This window comes from Chenopodium album, chromosome 6 (genome assembly GCF_948465745.1).
Source record: "Chenopodium album chromosome 6, dcCheAlbu1.1, whole genome shotgun sequence".
In the NCBI taxonomy this organism is placed as follows: Eukaryota; Viridiplantae; Streptophyta; class Magnoliopsida; order Caryophyllales; family Amaranthaceae; genus Chenopodium; species Chenopodium album.
Window position 1 is genome coordinate 13,864,351 of NC_137839.1, and position 11,079 is coordinate 13,875,429.

Sequence of the window (11,079 nt, forward strand, 5' to 3'; positions counted from 1 at the left end):
TAGGTGTTGGAGTATGGGTTATTCTGCCTATAGGCTTGAAAGGCATTAACTTGCTCCACGGAACTCCTGCAATCTTGTTCCCAATGACCTATAATACCACAATTTTTCACAGAAAGCCTCATTAGAATTATTATTAATCGCAGAATCATTAGCTACATTGGCAGTGCTAAGATTATCTAATTTTTGGCAAATAGAGGTCAGCTGAGCTTGCAAAAAGGATACAGAGTCAACACTATGCTTCCCCTTATTGGCAAATCCTCTAGGATTCCCATATTGGGAATTGTGTATCGCCATGTCTTCAATAACCTGACCTGCATCTTCAACATCAAGATTCATAAATCTCCCACTAGGTGCAGAATCTAAAATTATTCGAGAAGAATTTCCAAGGCCATTATAAAAGGCTTGGATTAACTGCCATTGTGCTAAATTATGGTGGGGGCAGTCTCTTTGTAAATCCTTGAACCTCTCCCAAGCCTCATATAAAGATTCATCGGCTTCTTGGGAGAAGTTCTAAATCGCACTCCGTAGTACGGCTGTTCTCTCTGCAGGATAATACTTGTTATAGAAATTCAAAACAAGAGTTTCTCAGTCAGTTATACCAAGTGCAGTTCTATTTAAGCCATTAAACCACAATTTAGCTTTTCCAGTTAAAGAGAAGGGAAAGAGAATCTCTCTGATTTGGTCTTGAGTGACCCCGGCTTGCCTGATGGTGTTGCAATATTGACAATAGTCGGCAATGTGAAGATTTAGGTCTTCACCCTTGGCTCCACTAAATTTCTTGTAATCCCCCGTATTTTTTAAATATTTTATAAATGAAAATTTATTTTATTTATAATATTTATTTGTTATTTTTCATAATTTAATTTCAAAAGTTTCAAATTATTAATCTGGGTCGAAATTTATTTGAACAAATTATTTTATGCACCTTTATTCTACAATTTATGTCCAATCACACAAGCCTAACCCATTTGTAATCGACCTATTATTTTTATGAGGCCCAATATTCTTATTTACCCTACAATTCTCTCCTATAAATACCCCATGAATCCCCAAAAAATTTCCCACACAAAAAGGTTAGTCTTATTTTCTTTCTCCTTAGTTTTATTAATTTGTGTAATTATAATTATTGATTTATGGGTTTTGATTTTATTGTTTGAAATTAATTTAATTAGTATCAAATTGTATTTTGATGATTAAACTTTATAATATCAGATTTTATAAGTGTCATAATTTTCAGATTTTGTAAATTTTATAACCTAGGGTTTTTAATTATTGAAAATCATGATTTTAGGGTTTTTATGAACAATTGATTTAGGGCTTTTATAGTAATGATGTTTTGAAATTTTGGTGATTATAAGTACTAATTAGTTTAACTTAATTCCAGATTGTTTTGAACACTTAAATTCGTGTTTTAATTTTAAGATTTTCGTTCATTAATATTAATCCCGTTTTAATCCCGATCAGGTTCTGAACTCATCCGATTTTGACAAAAAAAGTAGTGTTTTCCATGTGTAAACAATCTTTTAAGAAAGACTCACTACCAAAGGTAGTGAGCACCACCCTTTCGTGGCCAAATTCAGCCTCTAAATATGATTTTCGGGCAGTTTTTGATTTTGACGAAGTTTTTTTATACTTAAAATATTATCCTTGAGTTTGATTAATAAAATTAATTATGTTTAAAGTTAATTAAGCATAAATATATTTTTTTTTATTGAAGTTTTAAGTGCTGGAAATAGTTCCTAAGTACTACTTTTGATATTTTATAAAGAGGGTTTAATCACCCATTAAAAAGGGAGATTATTAGAGGTTTTTAAATAATTTTAAGATTTTTATTAAACTTTAAACTTGTTGTAATTTCATGTATAAGTGTGTTTTAAGGTTTTTATGAAGAAAATTTAAAGAACTATATATAAGCCTTTAATTTTAACTAAAGGGAGGGTTTTAAAGTGTTGTTTGATTTGGATTTTGAAGGTTTTAAAGTAAGTTAGTGTTGCTGTAAATTTGATTGATTGGGTATTGATTGAGATGTTATTGTTTGGTTTAGGAGAGGAGTTTATTGAAGGTAATTTCTAGTTAGTAAAGTGGCACAAAGGATTGTTTACACGAGGTACGTACATGTCTACTTCGTTGTAAGTAGTATCATTTTAGGTACCAAAGAAAAGAACTTAGTTTCATGATTAGAGAACACTTGGATGAAAATTGTTTGGTTATACATTTAATTAATTCATGTGCTTATGTTTATGAGACATGTTTTGGTGAATTGATTATGTTTGTATGGAATTATGGATGCAAACATGTTGAATTATATTGGATTAATTATTTGTATGGAATGTTGATACAAGCATATTTTTATTGGATTGGTTTGTTAACCACATTTAGATTATTAAAGAATTGGAATTGAATGGTTTAATTGGAATGAATTTATTAATTATTCCACAAGGTTGTTATTTATTTTATTACTCAATCATGACTTGTTAGTATGTTGAGTAAAGGTGGATTAAGCCGAAATGGCTAGGTGGGTTGACTATGTTCAACAATTTTGGATAATTTGGAAGTTTAATGGAATTAAAGGTCAATTTATTATGTGATCACCATTGTCCTAAATAAGATTAAAAGTTAATTAATGTATGGTTGTTATGTATGGTCTACTTGATTGAGTCGACTATTAATTAAAATTGTAATCACGTAAAGTGAAACATGGATGAGCAATAAAACTCTGGAAAGCGTGCACTTCTAGAGTATTGACAATTATGGGTTGGGGTACACGGTGGTAGCCCGTGGCTTTCCGAGGCTTGTTTGATCAACATGTCCTCTTTTTTTTTTTGGTATTTACACTTTATTTTATAACAAAAGTTAGATGGGATCCTAGACTAACTTTGTGAGAATGGAGTCGCGCCCATTCTTGCATCGCGCTAAACTTTTATTTTAAATGGTCATTTGGGACCAAAATGATTTGGTGGATTGGACAACCTCGTCTATTGCTTACTCCAAACTAAATTAATTAAATTAAATATAAAGAGTCAAGTGTTTGGAATTGATTAGCAAGTATGTTGAGTCGAGTGAATGTTTAAGTGTGGAGTCTTGATTAATGAATTCGTGTTGTATGTTTATTTACTTTAATTAGTTCAGCATGCTAGGTTTGGTACGTTGTAGCTTGTATGTACTCAGCTTTGCTGATTGCGTGCTTTTGTGTGTTTTCTTTTGGTCATGGCCTTCGCCTTTCAATGACCCTGTGATGATCCAATTATTACACTTGTATTATTGGGGAGCAGTATTGCACAGGTTAGCTTGATGATGTGAAGTTCGGGGATTTGACATCGCATTGTCAAGGGATTGGTGTGATTGAGAGTATTCGTTATTTGTGTTGAACTTATTTATGTTTTACTATTCTAATTATGTTTTGGGATTTTGATTATTGGTTTTTAAATAAGGGTCTTTATGGTTTCAATTTGTAAGCTTTGACTTATTGGTTTTCTAAATTATATTATTTTAATATTTAAGTTGGTTTTCCGTTGCGATACTTTGATAAAGCCTTAACGTTTTAACACGTGGCGGTAGCACGTCAATGGTTCTCCACTATTTTTATTTAAAGTAAGTGATTTGGAAAAAGGGAGAATTATTGGGGTGTTTCATTGCTTCCTCTCTATCATCGTTATAAATTGAGGTTTAATTTCGAATTGAACCCCATCAAGAGCCGGAGTTGGGGTGAGATGTGGAAAATCTGTAAGCTTTGGTTGTGAGTAATCACTAAGCTTCTTTGGAACCGCCATCTTTGATTCTGCGTCTGATGATACCTCTGAATCGCTGGAACCAGTCGGAGGATCGCGGTGATTATTATTATTATCACCAGAATCCGCCAGGATTTGCTTGTAGAGATTTTTCTGTCTATGGAAGGAACGTTCGATCTCAGGATCGAATGGGATGTACCCTGGTCTGGAACACCTGGGCATAAACAAAAAAACTAGAAGCAAATATGAGATTTGCCTTAGAGAACTAATGTTCTCTGAGACAAAAAAAATAAAAAATAACTTAGACTACAAAAATAATCAGAAATAAAAATAAAACCGTCTCCCCGGCAACGGCGCCAAATTTTGACAGGGTAAAGTCGTATCCCCAAATCAAAAGTAATTCCTAAATCCTCTAACTAATGTAGATAGGGAAGTAGGGTCGAATCCACAGAGAAACGGATCTTTCTATTCCTAATTAACTAATATAATCTAGATTATGAAGTAACCAATATTTATAATTGAATAATGAACTAAACTACAGTGATCAAGAATAAGGAGAAAATAATATATAAAAGGATCTAGGGCATAGGTTCACTAATAAATAATATTCCAGGGTAGAATATAATGATCATTCATCAATGCATATATTAATCAGATTATAAAGGGCTTTCGCTACGTATTATAATCACACAATTAATTTACCGGTATTAAATCTCATCTTTCGAATCTCGACCTAACCATTTATAAATTAACCTGCCTGTTGAAACTAGACCTAAACATCAATTCTCATCTGTCGAATCTCGAATCAATATTGTTAAACTCATGCATAAAAGATCTGCGCAAATCTAGTCACAGAGCATTAAATCAATCAATAGGAAATTAATCTTAGCATTGACAATTAACAACAATAAATTACTCCTTCATATTATTTATGGATCCCCATAAACCCTAGAGAGAAAACTACTCACACATAATAGAAACTAGACTAATCAAAGCAATAAAGCAAGACATGATTGAAGGAATAAAATAAACAACTAAGATTAAGAAAAGAGAAATCGTTACCAAAATAAATCTGAAATTAAGAGTAGATTAAGAACAAAGGTTTAAGAGAAAGAAATCTAAGAAAAACAATTAAGAGAGTAAAGAAAGAAAAGAGATAGAGAGAGCTAAAATCGTATTACGGAGGAGTATTTATACTCCGTACAAATCCTGAACTAAAACAAACTAAAACGACGCTAATCGTCTCCTAATAAATACACGCGCCCGATCGGGCGCGCCTTTTTGCTTCTTCAATACTAATCTCGTGCCCGGCCGGGCGCGTCACCGGGCGCCAACCTTAGCTTCTCCCGCCCGGCCGGGCGCGCCTCCGGGCGCCAGCCTCTTTGGCCGGGCGGCTCACTTGGGCCACTATTTGGACTACGGTTGGGCTCCAACTCTTCGGGCCAATCTGGGTTTCCTCTTCCGGTCTTAAATACTCGGTCCAAATGCCCCAGTTTTCCTCAACGGAGCCCTTAATCACCGGTTCGATGGCTCTAACCGGCACTGGGCTATAAAATCTGGTCGTGCTTCTCCAATGCTCGTGATTGCTCCAAAATATCTCGGGAAAATACTCCAAAAGTGTAATTCCCTGCAAAAGTCAACCAAAATTACGAAAACACTAGAAAACACCAATTAGTAATAAAAGTGACTCTAAAGAGCCAAAAACACTACTAATTATACCAAGGGGTGGAGGTAAAATACTATATAAAATAGACACATCATTAAACTTTGTGAAGTCCTTGGCTTCTTGCATGGCAGTAACCTTGGATCTCCATCGTTCATCTTGTGGTAGGCTCCTTACGATCTTTCTAGCCTGTTCATCAATAGGAATGTGTCTGCCAAGAGAATTCAGTTCATTAATAATATCATTGAACCTAGTAAACATTTCCTCTATAGATTCCTTTGATTGCATTTCAAACCTTTCATATCTAGACATCAACAAATCAATTTTAGAACGTTTTACCTCATTGGTACCTTCATGAGTTACCTCTCGTAGATCCCAAGTCTGTTTTGAAGACTTACATCCCATGATACGATTATGTTCATGAGGTCCAAGTCCACAGTGCAAATACTTTATAGCTAAAGCAATTAATTCAAGTTTCTGATAGTCTTCTTTATCATAATCAGAAATAAGTTTAGGAACTACCTCGTTCTTGTCATTAGTTGCAGTTATTTCACAATCACCAGTTTCAATAACACGCCAAACCTGGTAATTTTTCTGCCTTAATAAAGATCTCCATCCTGTTCTTCCAGTAGGTGTAAACTTACCATTGAACATGGATGGACATTGGGTGGAATACCCTTCTTCTAGCTTCTCCTTGTAATTCATTTCTCTAGGAACATACTCAGCAAAGTTATCTGCTTACACGTGAGAACCTTGCTCTGATACCAATTATTAGTTGAGACGATTAATACAAGAGGGGGGTGAATTGTATCGAGTTCCTAATGTCTACTTTTTGCGGATTAATAAACAATGCATATAGGAACTTAAAGGCACACACAGATTTTACGAGGAAACCTTCCAGGGCCAAACTAGAAGTAAAACCTCGACCCTGCCTTAGGGATTTCAAACACACAAACTCCACTATAATAGGGCAAACACCAAGTTATTACAACCTATTAGACACGGACCTTTAGTTTCACAAGTTCCTCACTGGAATTGCTACTTGATAGGACCCTATCCTACCCAACCTAAGCACCACACTTAGATTCACTCGTACTGCCAAAGTACTACACGTACTGCCAAAGTACAAACACTCAGCCTCACCACGAAGCTTACAAAACTGTGTATGATATAAACGATAAACACGTCCAAATAACCCAACCCAATACAAGAATACGACACCTAGTATGTTAGGCAAGCAATGCACGAAATCCGAAACTAATATGACAAGTTAGAAGCTTGGTAAACTTAATCAATTACGCACAGAGATTTCTTCACGCATAAACTCACAAAAACCTAAAACCATTTTGCTCTCTACTATTTATACAAGTCACACTCGTATAGAAAGTAGGTTTTCTAAAAGATAAATAAGTTAACTTAACTTATCTTTAAAACACGGTTTTATGTAAACCATATGAATAAAATATTTTACGGAAAATAAAGATAAAAAGATATTTTGTTAAAAAGAATTATCTTTTTAACAAACCGATTTAAAGGAAATAAAACTTTTAGAAAATCTTTTCCTAAAATCTATCTTTTAATATTTTCCGTTTTATTTTATTTACCAAGCTAACTTGTCACGCTTCTAATAAATATCGTGCAATAACCTACTTAACATATTAACAATAATCTAGAAAGATAAAAACCTTAACTTAGCTGCGCCGCGCTTTTGTTCAGCCAGATTACTTGGGCTCCAAGCTTGTTAAGTTCCACCAAAGAACCTCAGCTTGCTGTCTTCAAGTTCCTGTTAGGGAACTCAGTTCTTGTTAGAGAACTAGTTCTTGTTAGAGAACTCTTCTTTTGATTTGTTTAACTTCTTTGATAAAGATCTCTTCATGTCTTCTTAGTTCCAGCTACTTCTTCCATCACCACGATCAACTTCACCTAAACTAATCAAACACTTGAAAACCTTTATTAGTTGAGTTTGCTTTAGTTTAAGTTCCTCATCATCAAAACCTTTATGCTTCAACAGGGTCGTTGGTAAAATCCGGTTTGGGCCCAGTTTAGTATTTTGGTCATAACTTCTCATTATTCATCGGAATTGGGCTTATAATATATCGTTGGAAAGACCTTTTTAAACCCCATCCAACTACACCATTATTGGACCCTTATCATGGACCAAAATAAACTATATATGAAGTTTTCCATAAATAGAGTAAGAAAAGAAATATTTTCAAAAACAGGAAAAGAGATATTTTAATAAAACAACCGCATCACTAGAATTTTCACACTTTCGCTTTGTTTGAACCAAATTACGTGAAAGGTATTCATCACTGGGTTTGGTTTTTGGGGAGACACAATTGGGTGTCTACAAATATGCTCAGCAAATTGTGCATCAAACCCTCGACCAAAAGTACATTTTCAATTGAATGGAAACTTGACCTTCCTACTTTTCCTTTTGTAATAACTTCTCTTTTCTTGTTGTCTCCAAAGGTCACAATTCCTTCATAATAGGCCTCAAGTGAGAGGAATTTCGATTTGTCTCCTGTCATATGCTTTGAACAACCGCCGTCAAGGTACCACGTGTTGTTCCCCCTCACTAGGACCTCTTTAGCCAGTTCTTCATTGTAAGCCTTCTCATCATGTTTGGCCATTAGACAGAGATTGGCTATTTCTTCAGGTTGTTCCTCCTCATCTTCACTCTCAGAATCTCCCCAAGCAGCTATCATAGCCTTCCTAATATCTGCCTTGTTTAAAGGGGTTTTGTTGTTCTTGTTTTGTTCCTTAGCCTTCCCTTTTCCTTTCTCAGTTTCCCACAGAGGACATTCTCGAATAAAGTGATCTAAAGATCCACATTTGTGACAACCGGAGTAAGCTTTTGAGGTAGAGGACTTTTTGGTGAAGTTCCTTGTTCTATTATTTCGATTGAACATTCTCTTGAACCTTCTCCCCAACATAGCAGCCTCTTCTTCATCTATCTCAGAGTCTTCTGGATCACCAGCTTTGAGAGCCAAGCCTTTTCCTTTGTTTCCTTCACTATTGCTTGTTCCTAAGTGTAACTCATGAGCCATGAGGGAACCAGCAAGTTGCTCTGTTGAACTCTGTGAAGTCCTTAGTTTCTTATAGGGCAATCACCTTGGCTCTCCATCTTTCATCTTAAGGGAGGCTTCTTAGAACTTTTCTGACCTGCTCATCAATAGGGATTTGCTTCCAAGAGAAACAAGCTTATTAATAATGTTAGTAAACCTAGTTAACATTTCATGGATTGTTTCTTTTGATTGCATTTCAAAACGTTCATATTTAGACATAAGCAGATCAATTTTAGAGCGTTTCACCTCGTTAGTTCCTTCATGTGTTACTTGTAGTAAACCCCAAATTTCTTTAGCATTTTTACAACCTATAACATGATTATGCTCATAGGGTCCAAGACCACAGTGAAGTAGTTTAACAGTAAGTGCATTAATTTCCATTTTTTTTCAAAATCTTCCTTATTAAACTCATACATGGGTTTAGGTACTACCTCATTTTCACCAGTAGTTTTGGTGATTTCAGAATCACCAACTTCAATGACTTTCCAAACTTGGTAGTTGTCAGCTTTGATAAAAATCTCCATCTTGTTCTTCCAATAGGTGTATAACTTCCCATTAAACATAGGAGGACGCTGCATAAAGTAACCTTCTTCCAGTTTCTCATGATTGTTCATCTTATTCCAGGAACTTAACTCGTTAGGGTTTCCTGATTTCTTCGAGGAACTTGCTCTGATACCATTTGTTGACTCGAATGAACAATACAAGAGGGGGGTGAATAGTATTATTGAGGAACTAGGGTAAGTTTTGTGGAATTAGTAAAGAAACTCAAACAAAAACTTAAACTGCAAAGAGAGATTTTACGTGGAAAACTTCTTGGCCCTAATCAAGAAGAAAAACCACGACCACAAGGGATTTTAAACTCAACTCTTAATAATAATAGGGCAAACAACCTATTAAAAATTAAGACTCTAAACCTAAGTTCCTCAACGAACTTAAGTCCCCTTTCAACTGATCCCTCAATTAGTTGATCACTCTAAACTCTCTTTTTCTCCTTGCTTCACTCAAAGCAATAAACACTCTTAGAGTTTACCCAAACTCTAACCCAATACAACTCAAGATTAAACTCTAAATGCTAAGTACAAAGACACTCAAGGACTTAAGTGGATTATGAATCTTTTTGAAAGCTTAAAGATTGTAATGCTCAAGTGTGTTTTTCTCAACTGAAAACCAATTCAATTTATAGAAAAATAGAGGAAGTTAAAACAGCCATTGCCTCAACCTCCACTAGGCCACAACATCCTTAGAATTAGGACGTGCAGGTTGTTGGAGCTTGAGCAGCAAGTAAAACCAAATTAATAGGAAGTGGTTTTACTGCTTCCTAATTTTTCTCAACTTCTTTGACAAAGTAAAAACACATGTTGAAGAATATTTTCTAAAAACTGATTTTCCAAAAGATAAGCCTTAATAAAATCAGAAATTCTTTTTAACAAAAAGATATTTTTACTAAAAGATATTTTTGAAATAAACAAGCTAAAACATGGAAAATAAAATCTTAATCATATAAAATAAAATCCACTTTAATCCTATCATAATCAAGGTACTTAGTATAAATACAAGAGGCCTAAAATACAGAAAAATAAATTAGACTTCTTGAAACTCTGAGAAACTTCGACTCTAGAGCTCCAGTTCCTCACTCAAGGAACTTGACTTCTGATTGTCTTCTTTATCCTTCCATAGCAGACCTAGACCTTGTTCCATGCTCCATTCTCACTTCAGAATTTCGTAGCATAAACCTAGCATCAATCATAGCTAAAAATGAAAGTTAAACTAATATAAGTTTGCTTAGGTTCCTTGAGTCATCATCAAAACTTAGGGTTAACAGATGATTACTTTTTATCAATCCTAACACACAAAAACAAAAACAAACAACGAAATGAACAAAAACAAACGACTCCATTATAGGGAGATGGGTGAACATCTACACTATGTGTGTAGATTTATTGAGACCTAATAAGAAAGATTGAAGAAAAACAACAGACTCCACTATAGTTATAACTTCTTTATTTATTTATTTATTTTTTTTTTATTTTTTTTTTTTTGCATTAATGGCTTGTTTTGATGATTGACCGAATTTACCTGAAGTGAAATGAACTGAACTAAACTTATTGGAGCTGAACTGAACTGAGGCCCTATTCTTTTAAGCTTTTGGGTAGAGCAGAGCAAGGGCCAGCAGAGCAGATTAAATTTTAGAAGAGCACAGCAGAGCAAATTTTAGGATAGCAGAAAAGAGTAGAGCCGAGCAGAGCAGATTTAAACATTATTATTAATACTATTACTAATGTTGTTGTTGTTGTTGTTGTTGTTGTTGTTGTTGTTGTTGTTGTTGTTGTTGTTGTTGTTGTTGTTGTTGTTGTTGTTGTTGTTGTTATTATTATTATTATTATTATTGTTGTTATTATTATTATTGTTGTTGTTGTTGTTGTTGTTGTTGTTGTTGTTGTTGTTGTTGTTGTTGTTGTTGTTGTTGTTGTTGTTGTTATTCTTGTTGTTAATGTTGTTGTTGTTGTTGTTATTATTATTATTATTATTATTATTATTATTATTATTATTATTATTATTATTATTATTGTTAATGTTGTTTTGTTATTATTATTATTATTGTTGTTGTTATTAATTATTA

The 11,079-nt window shown here is 34.1% G+C and overlaps 1 non-coding gene across 1 annotated transcript; it reads left to right on the top strand.

The window, feature by feature from the left end:
• The first annotated feature begins 424 nt into the window (after window positions 1-424).
• Window positions 425-531, top strand: LOC145637385 (small nucleolar RNA R71). The gene has a single exon (XR_014114176.1). It is a non-coding gene; the product is annotated as a small nucleolar RNA R71 (small nucleolar RNA).
• Window positions 532-11,079: the final 10,548 nt, after the last annotated feature.